This window comes from Balaenoptera physalus (assembly GCF_965194825.1).
Source record: "Balaenoptera physalus genome assembly, chromosome: 18".
NCBI classification, from domain to species: Eukaryota; Metazoa; Chordata; class Mammalia; order Artiodactyla; family Balaenopteridae; genus Balaenoptera; species Balaenoptera physalus.
In genome coordinates, this window is record NC_138899.1 from 36,423,906 (window position 1) to 36,442,305 (window position 18,400).

The window sequence follows — 18,400 nt, forward strand, 5'->3', positions numbered from 1 at the left end:
TTTGTCTATTCTATTTCCAAGATTTTGGATCATCCTTACTATCATTATTCTCAATTCTTTTTCAGGTAGACTACCTATTTCCTCTTCATTTGTTAGGTCTGGTGTGTTTTGACCCTGCTCCTTCATCTGCTGTGTGTTTTTCTGTTGTCTCATTTTGCTTACCTTACTGTGTTTGGGTCTCCTTTTCACAGGCTGCAGGTTGGTATTTCCTGTTGATTTTGGTATCTGTCGCCAGTGGCTAAGGTTGGTTCAGTGGGTTGTGTAGGCTTCCTGGTGGAGGGGACTAGTGCCTGTGTTCTGGTGGATGAGGTTGGACCTTGTCTTTCTGGTGGGCATGTCCACGTCTGGTGATGTGTTTTGGGGTGTCTGTGGCCTTATTATGATTTTAGGCAGCCTCTCTGCTAATGGATGGGGTTGTGTTCCTGGCTTGCTAGTTGTTTGGCATAGGGTGTCCAGCACTGTAGCTTGCTGGTCATTGAGTGAAGCTGGGTCTTGATGTCGAGATGGAGATCTTTGAGAGATTTTCGCCATTTGGTATTACATGGAGATGGGAGGTCTCTTGTGGACCAGTGTCCTGAAGTTGGCTCTCCCACCTCAGAGGCACAGCCCTGATGCCTGGCTAGAGCACCAAGAGCCTTTCATCCACACAGCTCAGAATATAAGGGAGAAAAAAATAGAAAGAAAGAAAGAGGATTAAATAAAATAAAATAAAGCTATTATAATAAAAAATAAGAAAAAAAAATATTAATAGTAAATGTATTTAGAAAATTTTTTTTTAATTTTTAAAAATAGATTTATTGGGGGGTCCTCGGGAAGATGGCGGAAGAGTAAGACGCGGAGATCACCTTCCTTCCCACAGATACAGTAGAAATACATCTACACGTGGAACTGCTCCTACAGAACACCCACTGAACGCTGGCAGAAAACGTCCGACCTCCAAAAAGGAAAGAAACTCCCCCCGTACTTGGGTAGGGCAAAAGAAAAAAGAAATAACAGAGACAAAAGAATAGGGACGGCACCTGCACTAGTGGGAGGGAGCCGTGAAGGAGGAAAGATTTCCACGCACTAGGAAGCCCCTTCGCGGGCGGAGACTGCGGGTGGCAGAGGGGGGAAGCTTCGGAGCCACGGAGGAGAGCGCAGCCACAGGGGTGCGGAGGGCAAAGCGGAGAGGTTCCCGCACAGAGGCTCGGCGCCGAGCAGCACTCTCCAGCCCGAGAGGCTTGTCTGCTCACCCGCCGGGGCGGGCGGGGCTGGGAGCTGAGGCTCGGGCTTCGGTCGGATCGCAGGGAGAGGACTGGGGTTGGCGGCGTGAACACAGCCTGAAGGGGTTAGTGCACCACAGCTGGCCGAGAGGGAGTCCGGGAAAAAGTCTGCAGCTGCCGAAGAAGCAAGAGACTTTTTCTTCCCTCTTTGTTTCCTGGTGCGCGAGGAGAGGGGATTCAGAGCGCTGCCTAAACGAACTTCAGAGACGGGCGCGAGCCGCAGCTACCAGCGCGGATCCCACAGCAACAGGGGCGCAGAGGGAAAAACGGAGAGATTCCCGCACAGAGGCTCGGCGCCGAGCAGCACTCTCCAGCCCGAGAGGCTTGTCTGCTCCCCCGCCGGGGCGGGCGGGGCTGGGAGCTGAGGCTCGGCTTCGGTCGGATCGCAGGGAGAGGACTGGGGCTGGCGGCGTGAACACAGCCTGAAGGGGTTAGCACACCACAGCTGGCTGGTAGGGAGTCCGGGAAAAAGTCTGCAGCTGCCGAAGAGGCAAGAGACTTTTTCTTGCCTCTTTGTTTCGCTGAGCGCAAGGAGAGGGGATTCAGAGTGCCGCCTAAACGAACTCCAGAGAAAGGCGCGAGCCGCGGCGATCAGCATGGACCCCAGAGACGGGCGTGAGACGCTGGGGCTGCTGCTGCCGCCTCCAAAAAGCCTGTGTGTGAGCACAGGTCACTCTCCACATCGCCCCTCCCGGGAGCCTGTGCAGCCCGCCACTGCCAAGGCCCCGTGATCCGGCGACAAGTTCCCCGGGAGAACGCACTGCCCACCTCAGGCTGGCGCAACGTCACGCCGGCCTCGGCCGCCGCAGGCTCACCCCGCCTCCTCTGTACACCTCCCTCCCCGCGGCCTGAGTGAGCCAGAGCCCCCGAAGCAGCTGCTCCTTTAACCCCGTCCTGTCTGTGCGGGGAATAGACGCCCTCAGGCGACCTACATGCAGAGGCGGGTCCAAATCCAAAGCTGAACCCCAGGAACTGTGCGAACAGGGAAGATAAGGGGAAATCTCTCCCAGCAGCCTTAGAAGCAGCGGATTAAAATTCCACAAACAACTTGATGTGCCTGCATCTGTTGAATACCTGAATAGACAACGAATCATCCCAAATTCAGGAGGTGGACTTTGGGAGCAGGATATATTAATTTTTCCCCTTTTCCTTTATTTGTGAGTGTATATGTATATGCTTCTGGGTGCGATTTTGTCAGTATAGCTTTGCTTTACAATAGCTTTATTTTACTTCACTATATTATAGCCTCTTTCTTTCTTTCTTTCTTTCTTTCTTTCTATTTTTTCTCCCTTTTACTCTGAGCCGTGTGGACGAAAGGCTCTTGGTGCTCCAGCCAGGCATCAGGGCCGTGCCTCTGAGGTGGGAGAGCCAACTTCAGGACACTGGTCCACAAGAGACCTCCCAGCTTCACGTAATACCAAACGGCAAAAATCTCTCAGAGATCTCCATCTCAACATCAAGACCCAGCTTCACTCAACGACCAGCAAGCTACAGTGCTGGACACCCTATGCCAAACAACTAGCAAGACAGGAACACAGCCCCATCCATTAGCAGAGAGGCTGCCTAAAATCATAATAAGGCCACAGACACCCCAAAATACACCACCAGACGTGGACGTGCCCACCAGAAAGACAAGATCCAACCTCATCCACCAGAGCTCAGGCACTAGTTCCCTCCACCAGGAAGCCTACACAACCCACTGAACCAACCTTAGCCACTGGGGACAGATACCAAAAACAACAGGAACTACGAACCTGCAGCCTGTGAAAAGGAGACCCCAAACACAGTAAGATAAGCAAAATGAGACGACAGAAAAACACACAGCAGATGAAGGAGCAGGGTCAGAACATACCAGACTTAACAAATGAAGAGGAAATAGGTAGTCTACTTGAAAAAGAATTCAGAATAATGATAGTAAGGATGATCCAAAATCTTGGAAATAGAATAGACAAAATGTAAGAAACATTTAACAAGGACGTAGAAGAACTAAAGAGGAACCAAGCAATGATGAAAACCACAATAAATGAAATTAAAAATACTCTAGATGGGATCAATAGCAGAATAACTGAGGCAGAAGAAAGGATAAGTGACCTGGAAGATAAAATGGTGGAAATAACTACTGCAGAGCAGGATAAAGAAAAAAGAATGAAAAGAACTGAGGACAGTCTCAGAGACCTCTGGGACAACATTAAACGTGCCAACATTCGAATTATAGGGGTCCCAGAAGAAGAAGAGAAAAAGAAAGGGACTGAGAAGATATTTGAAGAGATTATAGTTGAAAACTTCCCTAATATGGGAAAGGAAATAGTTAATCAAGTCCTGGAAGCACAGAGAGTCCCATACAGGATAAACCCAAGGAGAAACACACCAAGACACATATTAATCAAACTGTCAAAAATTAAATATAAGGAAAACATATTAAAGGCAGCAAGGGAAAAAAACAAATAACACACAAGGGAATCCCCATAAGGTTAACATCTGATCTTTCAGCAGAAACTCTGCAAGCCAGAAGGGAGTGGCAGGATATACTTAAAGTGATGAAGGAGAAAAACCTGCAACCAAGATTACACTACCCAGCAAGGATCTCATTCAGATTCGATGGAGAAATTAAAACCTTTACAGACAAGCAAAAGCTGAGAGAGTTCAGCACCACCAAACCAGCTTTACAACAAATGCTAAAGGAACTTCTCTAGGCAAGAAACACAAGAGAAGGAAAACACCTACAATAACAAACCCAAAACATTTAAGAAAATGGGAATAGGAACATACATATCGATAATTACCTTGAATGTAAATGGATTAAATGCTCCCACCAAAAGACACAGGCTGGCTGAATGGATACAAAAACAAGACCCATATATAGGCTGTCTACAAGAGACCCACTTCAGACCTAGAGACACATATAGACTGAAAGTGAGGGGATGGAAAAAGATATTCCATGCAAATGGAAATCAAAAGAAAGCTGGAGTAGCAATTCTCATATCAGACAAAATAGACTTTAAAATAAAGACTATTACAAGAGACAAAGAAGGACACTATATAATGATCAAGGGATCGATACAAGAGGAAGGTATAACAATTGTAAATATTTATGCACCCAACATAGGAGCACCTCAATACATAAGGCAAATACTAACAGCCATAAAAGGGGAAATCGACAGCAACACAATCATAGTAGGGGACTTTAACACCCCACTCTCACCAATGGACAGATCATCCAAAATGAAAATAAATAAGGAAACACAAGCTTTAAATGATACATTAAACAAGATGGACTTAATTGATATTTATAGGACATTCCATCCAAAAACAACAGAATACACATTTTTCTCAAGTGCTCATGGAACATTCTCCAGGATAGATCATATCTTGGGTCACAAATCAAGCCTTGGTAAATTTAAGAAAATTGAAATCATATCAAGTATCTTTTCCGACCACAACGCTATGAGACTAGATATCAATTACAGGAAAAGATCTGTAAAAAATACAAACACATGGAGGCTACACAATACATTACTTAATAACGAAGTGATCACTGAAGAAATCAAAGGGGAAATCAAAAAATACCTAGAAACAAATGACAATGGAGATACGACGACCCAAAACCTATGGGACGCAGCAAAAGCAGTGCTAAGAGGGAAGTTTATAGCAATACAAGCCTACCTCAAGAAACAGGAAACATCTCGAATAAACAACCTAACCTTGCACCTAAAGCAATTAGAGAAAGAAGAACAAAAAAACCCCAAAGCCAACAGAAGGAAAGAAATTATAAAGATCAGGTCAGAAATAAATGAAAAAGAAATGAAGGAAACAATAGCAAAAATCAATGAAACTAAAAGCTGGTTCTTTGAGAAAATAAACAAAATTGATAAGCCATTAGCCAGACTCATCAAGAGAAAAAGGGAGAAGACTCAGATCAATAGAATTAGAAATGAAAAAGGAGAAGTAACCACTGACACTGCAGAAATACAAAAGATCATGAGAGATTACTACAAGCAACTCTATGCCAATAAAATGGACAACCTGGAAGAAATGGACAGATTCTTAGAAATGCACAAACTGCCGAGACTGAACCAGGAAGAAATAGAAAATATGAACAGACCAATCACAAGCACTGAAATTGAAACTGTGATTAAAAACCTTCCAACAAACAAAAGCCCAGGACCAGATGGCTTCACAGGTGAATTCTATCAAACATTTAGAGAAGAGCTAACACCTATCCTTCTCAAACTCTTCCAAAATATTGCAGAGGGAGGAACACTCCCAAACTCATTCTACGAGGCCACCATCACCCTGATACCAAAACCAGACAAAGATGTCACAAAGAAAGAAAACTACAGGCCAATATCACTGATGAACATAGATGCAAAAATCCTCAACAAAATACTAGCAAACAGAATCCAACAGCACATTAAAAGGATCATACACCATGATCAAGTGGGGTTTATCCCAGGAATGCAAGGATTCTTCAATATACGCAAATCAATCAATGTGATACATCATATTAACAAACTGAAGGAGAAAAACCATATGATCATCTCAATAGATGCAGAGAAAGCTTTCGACAAAATTCAACCCCCATTTATGATAAAAGCCCTGCAGAAAGTAGGCATAGAGGGAACTTTCCTCAACATAATAAAGGCCATATATGACAAACCCACAGCCAACATTGTCCTCAATGGTGAAAAACTGAAACCATTTCCACTAAGATCAGGAACAAGACAAGGTTGCCCACTCTCACCACTATTATTCAACATAGTTTTGGAAGTGTTAGCCACAGCAATCAGAGAAGACAAAGAAATAAAAGGAATCCAAATCGGAAAAGAAGAAGTAAAGCTGTCACTATTTGCAGATGACATGATACTATACATAGAGAATCCTAAAGATGCTACCAGAAAACTCCTAGAGCTAATCAATGAATTTGGTAAAGTAGCAGGATACAAAATGAATGCACAGAAATCTCTTGCATTTCTATACACTAAGGACGAAAAATCTGAAAGTGAAATTAAGAAAACACTCCCATTTACCATTGCAACAAAAAGAATAAAATATCTAGGAATAAACCTACCTAAGGAGACAAAAGACCTGTATGCAGAAAATTATAAGACACTGATGAAAGAAATTAAAGATGATACAAATAGATGGAGAGATATACCATGTTCCTGGATTGGAAGAATCAACATTGTGAAAATGACTCTACTACCCAAAGCAATCTACAGATTCAATGCAATCCCTATCAAACTACCACTGGCATTTTTCACAGAACTAGAACAAAAAATTTCACAATTTGTATGGAAACACAAAAGACCCCGAATAGCCAAAGCAATCTTGAGAACGAAAAATGGAGCTGGGGGAATCAGGCTCCCTGACTTCAGACTATATTACAAAGCTTCAGTAATCAAGACAATTTGGTACTGGCACAAAAACAGAAATATAGATCAATGGAACAGGATAGAAAGCCCAGAGATAAACCCACACACATATGGACACCTTATTTTTGATAAAGGAGGCAAGCATATACAGTGGAGAAAAGACAGTCTCTTCAATAAGTGGTGCTGGGAAAATTGGACAGGTACATGTAAAAGTATGAAAATAGAACACTCCCTGACACCATGCACAAAAATAAACTCAAAATGGATTAAAGACCTAAGTGTAAGGGCAGACACTATCAAACTCTTAGAGGAAAACATAGGCAGAACACTCTATGACATACATCACAGCAAGATTCTTTTTGACCCAGCTCCCAGAGAAATGGAAATAAGAACACAAATAAACAAATGGGACCTAATGAAACTTAAAAGCTTTTGCACAGCAAAGGAAACCATAAACAAGACCAAAAGACCACCATCAGAATGGGAGAAAATATTTGCAAATGAAGCAACTGACAAAGGATTAATCTCCAAGATTTACAAGCAGCTCATGCAGCTCAATAACAAAAAAACGAACAACCCAATCCAAAAATGGGCCGAAGACCTAAACAGACATTTCTCCAAAGAAGATATACAGATGGCCTACAGACACATGAAAGAATGCTCAACATCATTAATCATTAGAGAAATGCAAATCAAAACTACAATGAGATATCATCTCACACCGGTCAGAATGGCCATCATCAAAAAATCTAGAAACAATAAATGCTGGAGAGGGTGTGGAGGAAAGGGAACACTCTTGCACTGTTGGTGGGAATGTAAATTGATACAGCCACTATGGAGAACAGTATGGAGGTTCCTTAAAAAACTACAAATAGAACTACCATACGACCCAGCAATCCCACTACTGGGCATATACCCTGAGAAAACCATAGGTCAAAAAGAGTCATGTACCAAAATGTTCATTGCAGCTCTATTTACAATAGTCAGGACATGGAAGCAACCTAAATGTCCATCGACAGATGAATGGATAAAGAAGATGTGGCACATATATACAATGGAATATTACTCAGCCATAAAAAGAAATGAAATGGAGGTATTTGTAATGAGGTGGATGGAGTTAGAGTCTGTCATACAGAGTGAAGTAAGTCAGAAAGAGAAAAACAAATACAGTATGCTAACACATATATACGGAATCTAAGGGGAAAAAAAAAAAAAAAAAAAGGCCATGAAGAACCTAGTGGCAAGACGGGAATAAAGACACAGACCTACTAGAGAATGGACTTGAGGATATGGGGAGGGGGTGGGGTGAGATGTGACAGGGTAAGAGAGTGTCATGGACATATATACACTACCAAATGTAAAATAGATAACTAGTGGGAAGCAGCCGCATAGCACAGGGAGATCAGCTCTGTGCTTTGTGACCACCTAGAGGGATGGGATGGGGAGGGTGGGAGGGAGGGCGATGCAAGAGGGAAGAGAAATGGGAACATATTGTATATGTATAACTGATTCACTTTGTTATAAAGCAGAAGCTAACACACCATTGTAAGGCAATTATACTTCAATAAAGATGTTAAAAGAAAAAAAAAATAGATTTATTAATTTTTTATAATAAAAATAAGAAACAAAATTAAAAAATTTATTAAGAAAAAATTTTTTTAATTTTTTAAGATAAAAAAATATGAAAAAACTTTAAAAAAATTTTTTTAATTTCTAAAAATAGAAAATAAGGAAAAAATTATTAAGAAAACATATATTAGGAAAAAAAAAATTTTTAAGTAAAAAAAAAAAAAAAAAAAATACGGACGGACCTAACCCTAGGACTAATGGTGAAAGCAAAGCTATACACACAAAATCTCACCCAGAAGCATACACATATACCCTCACAAAAAACGGAAAAGGGGAAAAATTAATATATCCTGCTCCCAAAGTCCACCTCTTGAATTTGGGATGATTCGTTGTCTATTCAGGTATTCAACAGATGCAGGCACATCAAGTTGTTTGTGGAGCTTTAATCCGCTGCTTCTGAGGCTGCTGGGAGAGATTTCCCTTTCTCTTCTTTGTTCGTACAGCTCCCAGTGTTCAGCTTTGGATTTGGACCCACCTCTGCATGTAGGTCACCTGAGGGCGTCTGTTCCCCGCCCAGACAGATCGGGGTTAGAGGAGCAGCTGCTTCGGGGGCTCTGGCTCAGTCAGCCCGCAGGGAGGGAGCGGTACGGAGGAGGCGGGGCGAGCCTGCGGTGGCAGAGGCTGGTGTGACGTTGCAGCAGCCTGAGGTGCGCCGTGTGTTCTCCCGGGGAAGTTGTCCCCGGATCACGGGAGCCTGGTAGTGGCGAGCTGCACCGGCTCCTGGGAGGGGCGGTGTGGAGAGTGACCTGTGCTCACACACTGGCTTCTTGGTGGCGACAGCAGCAGCCTTAGCATCTCCTGCCCGTCTCTGGGGTCCGCGCTGATAACCGCGGCTCACGCCCGTCTCTGGGGTTCATTTAGGCGTCTCTCTGAATCCCCTCTCCTTGCGCGCCGCGAAACAAAGAGGCAAGAAAAAGTCTCTTGCCTCTTCGGCGGCTGCAGACTTTTTCTCGGGCTCCCTCCAGGCTAGCTGTGGTGCGTCAACCCCTTCAGGCTGTGTTCACGCCACCAGCCCCAGTCCTCTCCGTGTGATCTGACCGAAGCCCGAGCCTCGGCTCCCATCCCCCGCCCACCCCGGCGGGTGAGCAGACAAGCCTCTTGGTCTGGTGAGTGCTACTCAGCACCGATCTTCCATGCGGGAATCTCTCCGCTTTGCCCTCTGCACCCCTGTGGCTGTGCTCTCCTCCGTGGCTCCGAAGCTCCCCCCTCTGCCACCCACAGTCTCTGCCCACGAAGGGGCTCCTAGTGTGTGGACACCTTTCCTCTTTCACGGCTCCCTCCCACTGGTGCAGGTCCCATCCCTATTCTTTTGTCTCTGTTATTTCTTTTTTCTTTTGCCCTACCGAAGTACGTGGGGATTTTCTTGCCTTTTGGGAGGTCTGACGTCTTCGGCCAGCGTTCAGTGGGTGTTCTGCAGGAGCAGTTCCACGTGTAGATGTATTTCTACTGTATCTGTGGGGAGGAAGGTGATCTCCGCGTCTTACTCTTCCGCCATCTTGCCCATGCAGTCGATATATATGTTCTTATTAACATTTTCTAAATTGTTTTGGGTTTGTTTTGGTAGGTCTTTTCCTTCTGTTGTGTTTCCTTTCTAGTGAAGTTCCTATAGCAATTGTTGTAAAGGTGATTTGGTGGTGCTGAATTCTCTTAACTTTTGCTTGTCTGTAAACATTTTAATTTCTCCATCGACTCTGAATGAGATCCTTGCTGGAGTAATCTTGGTTGTAGGTTTTTCCCTTTTATCACTATAAATATGTCCTACCATTCCCTTCTGGTTTACAGAGTTTCTGCTGAATATTCAGCTGTTAACCTCATGGAGATTTCCTTTTATGTTGTTTGTTGCTTTTCCCTTGCTGCTTTAGTATTTCTTCTTTGTATGATAGCTTGATTAATATGTGTCTTTTCCTGTTTCTCCTTGGATTTACCCTGTATTGGACTCTCTGCGTTTCCTGGACTTGATTGACTATTTCCTTACCCATAATAGGGAAGTTTTCAACTATAATCTCTTCACATATTTTGTCATCCTTTTCTTTTCCTCTTCTTCTTCTGGGACCCCTATAATTCAAATGTTGGTATGTTTAATGTTGTCCAAGAGGTCTCTGAGGCTAACCTCAATTCTTTTCATTCATTTATCTCTATTCTGCTCTGTAGTAGTTATTTCCACTATTTTATCTTCCAGGTCACTTATCTGTTTTTCTGTCTCAGTTATTCTGCTACTGATTCCTTCTAGAGAAATTTTAATTTCATTTATTGTGTTGTTCATCATTGTTTGTTTGGTGTTTAGTTCTTCTAGGTCCTTGTTAAACATTTCTTGTGATTTCTTCACTCTATTTCCAAAATTTTGGATCACCTTTACTATCATTACTCTGAATTATTTTTCAGGTAGACTGCCTATTTCCTCTTCATTTGTTTGATCTGGTGTTTTTTTTACCTTGCTCCTTCATCTGCTGCATATTTCTCTGTCTTCTCATTTTGTTTAACTTACTGTATTTGGGGTCTCCTTTTCTCAGGATGCAGGTTCCTAGTTCTGACTCTTTTTGGTGTCTGCCCCCAGTGGGTAAGGTTTGTTCTGTGGCTTGTGGAGGCTTCCTGATGGAGGGGATTGGTGCCTGTTTTCTGGTGGGTGGGGCTGGGCCTTGTCTCTCTGGTGGGCATGGTCGTGTCTGTTGGTTGGTTTTGGGGTGTCTGTGAACTTATGATTTTAGGCAGCCTCTCTGTTAATGGGTGGGTTTCTGTTCCTGTCTTGCTAGTTGTTTGGCATGGGGTGTCGAGCACTGGAGCTTGCTTGCCATTGGGTGGAGCTGGGTCTTAGTGTTGAGACAGAGATCTCTGGGAGCTCTCACTGATTGATATTACATGAGGCCTGAGGTCTCTGGTGGTCCAATGTCCTGAACTCAGCTCTCTCCCTTCAGAGGCTCAGGCCTGACACTATACCAGAGCTGACCCTGTCAGCTACATGGCTCAGAAGAAAAGGGAGAAAAAAAGAAAGAAAAAAAATAATGAATAATTTTTTTAATTATTAAAATAAAAAAGTAATCATAATTAAAAAAAGAAGAGAGCAACCAAACCAATAAACAAATCCACCAATGAAAGTAAGTGCTGAAAAGTATATTAATATAAACATAAAAACCAGAAACAAGTCAACTGCAGACAGCAAACCCCAAATCTACTGTTGCTCTCAAAGTCCACCTCCTCAAGTTTGGTATGATTTGTTGTCTATTCAGTTATTCCTCAAATTAAGGGTGCATCAAGTTGATTGTGAGGATTTAATCTGCTGCTCCTGATGCTGCACTGAGAAATTTCCCTTTCTCTTCTTTGTTCACACAGCTCCTGCGTTTCAGCTTTGGTTTTGACCCCACCTCTGCATGTAGGTTGCCCTTAGGCATCTCTTCTCACCCAGACAGGACGGGGTTAGAGCAGCAGCTGATTAGGGGGCCCTGGCTCACTCAGACTGGGGGGAGGGAAGGGTATGGCAGTTATAATTGGAATGCAGTGTGAACCTGCTGTGGCAGAGGCTGACGTGACATTGCAATAGCCTGAGGTGTGCTGTGTATTCTACTGGGGAAGTTGTTCCTGGATCATAGGACCTTGGCTCCTGGGGCGGGCTGGTGTGGATAGTGACCTGTGCTTGCACACAGGATTCTTGGTGGCTGCAACAGCAGCATTAGAGTTTCATGCCCGTCTCTAGTGTCTGAGCTGTTAGCCATGGCTCTCCCTGGTCTCTGGAGCTTGTTTAGGCAGTGCTTTGCCTTCTGTGGGCAGTCGGAAAAGGAATCCCCTCTCCTTGTGCAACATGAAACAATGGTCTCTTGCCTCTTAGGAAGGTCCAGACTTTTTCCCAGACTCCCTCCTGGATAGCTGTGGTGCACTAGCCCCCTTCAGGCTGTGCTTACGCAGCCAACTCCAGTCCTCTCCCTGGGAACTGACCTCTGAAGCCCAAGCCTCAGCTCCCAGCCCCCACCTACCCCAGCAGGTGTGCAGACTAGCCTCTCAGACTGGTCAGCACCAATCCTCTGTGAAGGAATCTCTCTGCTTTGCCTTCTGCACCCCTGCACTCTCCTCCATGGCTCCGAAGCTTCCCTCCCTCCCACCTCCCGTCTCCATCAGTGAAGAGGCTCCCTTAGTGTGTGGAAACTTTTCCTCCTTCACAGCTCCCTCTCAGAGGTGCAGGTCCCATCCCTATTCGTTTGTCTGTTTTTTTCTTTTTTTATTTTACCCTACCCAGGTACGTGGTGATTTTCTTGCCTTTTGGGGAGTCTGAGATCTTCTGTAAGTGTTCAGTAAGTGTTATGTAGGAGCTGTAGATGTATTTTTGATGTATTTATGGGGAGGAAGGTGATCTCCATGTCTTACTCCTCTGCCATCTTGAAGGTCCCACCCCCCTCAGTTTTCTACCATAAGCAATAATCACATCGGTTTATGCAATGGTTAATTTTATACGTTAACTGGACTAGCCCATTGTACCTAGTTTTTGGTCACACATCAATCCAGATGTTGCTACAAAGGTATATTTATATACAATTAACAGTTAAATCAGTACACTTTGAATAAAGCATATCATCCAATGTAATGTAAGCCTCATCTAATCAAATGGCAGCCTTAAGAAAAAAGATTGAGGGCTCCAAAAAGAGGGAACTCTACTGCCATACTGCCTTTGGACTTGAGATTGCAACACCAGCTCTTGCCTGGGTCTCCAGCCTGCCAGCCTGCCCTGCAGATTTCAGACTTAGTCCTCACAATTGTGTGAACCAATTCCTTAAAATTGGCACTCAGCTCTCTCTGTCTCTGTCTCTCTTCATGTGCATATACACACACATCCTATTCATTCTGTTTCTCTGGAGAACCTTGACAAATACAGTATATGTCTTACTTCTTTCCTCTGCTTCTCGTTTGTCATCTGATTTAATAAAAAATTATTTTTCTAATTATTTATCATATATATACAGAAACATATATAATACAGAAACATATATATATGTGTGTATCTATATGTCATAACCATCACTCCAATTTAAAAATTTTTTATCACCTCTGAAATTTTCTTTGTGCCACATTTCAATCAAACTTTCCATACCATCTCTCTTCTGATTTCTATTACCTTGACCAGGTTCTTCTTGCTTTTGAACTTAATATGGATGGAATCATGCAATATGTTCTCTTTTGTGCCTATGGTCTTTCACTTATAAAAACATTGTTGAGATTCATACGATTTAATGCTTTTATCAATAGATAATTATTATTATTTTTTATTGCTGAGTAGTTTTCCAATGTATAAAAAACATCACAATGTGCTTATCTGTTCTCTGTGAACATTTTGGTTGCTTTCAGTTTCTGTCTGCTATGAAAGTAGCTGTTATGAACATTTTTATACACATCTTTTTATGGACATACTTTTTTATTCCTCTTTAGAAGATTTCTAGCTGGGAAATCATAGCATCATAGGATTTTTTTTTTAAGTTCTAATTTTTTTACCTTTTTAAAAAAACCTGCAAGTTTTCCAAAGTAGCAATACCATTTTACACCCCCACTTGCATATATGGGAATTCCAGTTGCTCAACATAATCACTAAACTTGCAAAGGTAAATATTTTGGTCCATCAAAAAAGACTTGTATTTCCATTTATTTTGAGTTTCTCTAATTTCTTTCCAGAGTATTTTATATTTCTAAGTGTAAATATCTTTCACTACTTTTTAAAATTTATTCTTAGCCATTTTATAATTTCTTATGTTGTTAGAATAGAATTCAAAAATTTTTATATTTGTATTACTCATTGAAAGATTTTGGAAATACAGTTAATGTGTATGTATTATTAATCTTGTATATTTCAACCTTGCTGAACTTGTTTATTACTTCTAATACTTTTGTAGTGGATTTCTTAGGGTTTATATGGGTTTTTCAGAGATTCCTTTTATTAGGTTAAGGAAATTCCTCTTATTTCTAAATTGTTAAGTGTTTCTATCATGAAAGCATATTAGATCTTGTCAGATTCTCTATCTGAGATGAAATCTTTGGTGAGATGATCATGAAGTTTTTGATCTTTGTTCTTTTAATATGGTATATTATTACATTGGTTAATATTAGGATTTTGTTGAATTTGTTTTTCCTGTGGGGTCATATCAAAGTTTTATTTAGTTTGTAACATCCATTACAAACTAAGTTAAACTTATAGAATGTATTTTTAATTTGGAAATTAATTTGAAAGAAAGAACATAACGGTTGGAACAGAAATAAACAAGTCTCAAAGGAAACAATCATAAATAACACTAATTAGTTCTGGAAATATAAATATCCCTAATATGATTAATTTGTGTTTATGATTCACAGTAACTGAATACTTATCTCATCAAATGCCAGACCCAAGAAGACTCTTGCTTCTTCCTACTACAGTGGATTCTTTCTTATTTTCTCCTAAACTAATTATAGAAAGATAAAAAACCTGCTGCAGGTTACTAAATTTTATTCAATTTTTTTGATCTTTTCAAAGAACAAACTTTGGTTTCATTGATTTTATCCATTGTTTTTCTATTCCCTAATTCATTCATTTTAGCCATATTATTCTTTATTTATTTTTTTCTGCTTGCTTTGGGTTTAGTTTGCTGTTGCTTCTCCAGTTTCTTAGGGTAGAAGTTTAAGTTATTGATTTGAAGTGTTTGATTTATTTTAATATATGTATTTATATGTATAAATTGCCACCTGAGCACTGCTTTAGCTGCAAACCATAAGTTTCACTAAATTCTCTTTTACTTTTTATTCATCTCAAAGTATTTTCTCTCTCTCTCATGAATACTTCGTTGACTCATTAGTTATTTTATATGTTTTAATATCTACATATTAGTGAATTTCCCAAATTTTATGCTTTCGATTTCTACTTTAACTCCATTATGATGAAAGAATATGTTTTGTATGATTTTAGCCCTTTTAGATTTATTGAGGCTTGCTTTTTAGCAAAGTCTGTGGTCTATCAAGTGACTTGAGAAGAATTTTTATTTTGCATTGTTGGATAGTGTTCTATAGCTATTAGGTCTGGTTGGTTTATGGTATTGTTCAAATCATCTACTCTCATGTTGACTTCGCCTAGTTGTTTTATCTTCCATTGCAAATGAGTTATGGAGCCTCAACTATCATTTTTATATTGCCTATTCCCCCCTTCAATCCTTTCAGTTTTTATGTGTTTTGGAGCTCTATTTTTACATACATCTATGTTTACATTTTCTTGATGTATTGACCCTATTATCAATAAAAAGGTCTCTTTTTTTTGGTCTCTAGTAACAATTTTTTGTCTTCAAGCCTATTTTGTCTGATATCAGTATAGCCACTCCACTGTTTGGTTTATATTTTGCATGGCATATTTTTTTCTATCCTTCCACTTTTAACCTATTTGTATCTTTGAATATAAAGTGTATCTCTTATAGACAGCATTTAGTTTTGATCTTTTTTATAACATCTGTTTTGTAAGTTTCAGACATTGGATCAAGTGTTTTAATTCATTTATACTCAACGTAATTTCTAGTAAGGTATGATTAACATTTGAAATTTAGATGAAATTTAGATATTTTTTATATATCTTATGTAATTTTTGTGCCAAATTCAGGCTTGGTGAGGAGAACTATTCATTATCTAGAATTCCTTGGCTTTGAGCTATTGGCAGTAACTGGTGGATGGTCAGAGTTGTTGTTTACATACATTAATTTTGACCAAGAGAATAAAGAAAACACTTAATTATAAGAATTATAAGAAAATGCAATATGGTGTAAGTGGTCCTCAGTTATTTTGTAGAGTCACTGAAGATTAAACAGACATGAAATAAAATAAAATTTAAATCAAATTATAGCATTAAGATGTTGACTTTCAAATTGACTTGCATGCTTATAGCATCTTTTGTTTTGCAAAGTAGAAAGAATTTCAATTTTGGTTTATTTCTATATATGGGATAACAATCAGTGGAGACAAATCATTTTTTAAAAGTACAGGGTTTTTTTCACATTCTTATGATGAATTATAAAGTAGGAAAAAAAGGTGCAACTCAAATTCAGCTCTCTCGTGGTTAAGCATTTTTTAATCAACATAGCCATAGTGTGTCTAATTTTCTCCTTTTGGTATGATTCTTTTCTGTATTCAATAACAATTGCAGTTGATAATGGTTATGATAATAGAGGCTACATTTATTGAATTTGTACTCTGATCCAGACGTTGAGCTAGTAGTGTCACATTCTCATATGTTTGTATGCCTATTTTTCTTAATCTCTCTCTCTATCTGTTTCTTTCTCTTTCTCTCTCTCTCTGTCTCTTTGTCTCCCTAAACTCAGCCTCTTCATTCAACCATAAGAGCTGCTGGTTTATAAATGTTCCTCAATCATTAATAATAGGATTTATTTGTGGGGAAACAAAAGTCAGCAGTCATAAACTTATGCGTGCTGCATTGAGATTCATTCAGTATAAGCAAACTAGACTGTGGTCCTGCCACAATGGCTATAATAGTCAGTGTTTTTCCTGTCACTGTATATATTAGTGTATATATATATATACTAATATATAGAGAGGGGGGTTGTTACTTTAAGAAATTGGATCATGATATTGTGAAGGCTGGCAATTCCAAAATTTGCAGGGTGGACAGACAGGCTGGACACCAGGGCAGAGCCAATGTGGTATTGATAGCTAAAATCCAAAGGTAGTCAAGCTGAAGACACAGGGAAAACAGGTGTTGAATTCAAGTCCAAAGGCCATCTGTCGGCAGAGTTTCGTCTTGCTTGGGAGAAGTCAGTCTTTTGTTCTACTGAGACCTTCAACTGATTGCATGAGGCCTACTCACGTTACAGAGAACAATCTGTTTTACTCAAAGTCCACCAATTTAAATGTATTCACATCCAAAAAACCTTCATAGAAACATCCAGAATAATGTTTGACTACTTACTTGAAAACCATGACCCAGCACCCCCTGTCAACATGGCACCCAAATGCTTCTCCTTAAACCATATTTAATCTCCAAATAAAGAAAATAACAAAGTCATACTTCCACCTAACACAATGTAACTATCCTGCATACAACAGAAAACATACTCTTTGTCCAGAAGAGGATGAAAACTCCTTGACTGATGTTTATTATTCTTTATATTCCATAACTAACATACCATAATGTAAAGTTAAGAATACTCAAATACAATGATATAAAGTCAATATATCTTATGTTACATGATAGGGGAATAAGAGAAGGGAGAAAACAAAAAAAATTTACATCTATATGTATATATAAATATATATAAAATACATATCACATATATACCATACAAATACATAAACATGTGTATAAATGTGTATATATACATATATATATATATATATGTATATATACATCACACAAACAAATTTGTAACAAAATAAAGAAGGAATACTCATGATGATTATAGTCTTCATTTCTGTAACTGGTTCCATGATCATAGCTGGTATTTATAAATATGTTCTTTCACTACACATCCTGTATTCCCCTTGCCTTCAGCAAACACCTCAGCTGGTCATGGTCTTTTACCTGGTACAATGACCCAAACCTTCTCCATTCTTTAATAGTCTGGTCTAGTAGTAGACCTGTCTGGACTGGATTACTGTAGTTTTCCATTGACTTTAATCACAGGTCATAGTAATACTGAGAGATGCCCTAAGATATCTCCAGGAGAATATAGGGTATTCTCTTAGGGTATCTCTGTTGTGGAGTAGAGTCCAGTTTCCACTTAGTACTCAGGATGATTCACCCCAGCCAACACCATAACTTTCATTTTGCCTATTGATTCAGAGGCATTGAGTCCAAAGTGGCTGAGTGGTAGTCTCAACGTCTAGTTCAATAGAATCATTGTTGTGTTTCCTGGTGGAAATGTTTCTTCCTTTGGAACTATGACCTCTAGACCAACGGAGTATAAGGTCACAGGGACAGGAAGCAAACAGTTTGCTAGTGGGTGACTAGGGGTAATAGTAAGAAGTGCAACTCCCATTTCTCCCCTTTCATTTCTATATCTGTGAATCTTGGCTATCTGAGAAAGGTCACCATACACTGGATACTAACACAGAGCATATACAACCTCTTGGAGAACCTGGCCCCAGTTCTTCAAGATATTGACACTTAACTGGCACTATAACTGAGTCTTAAAA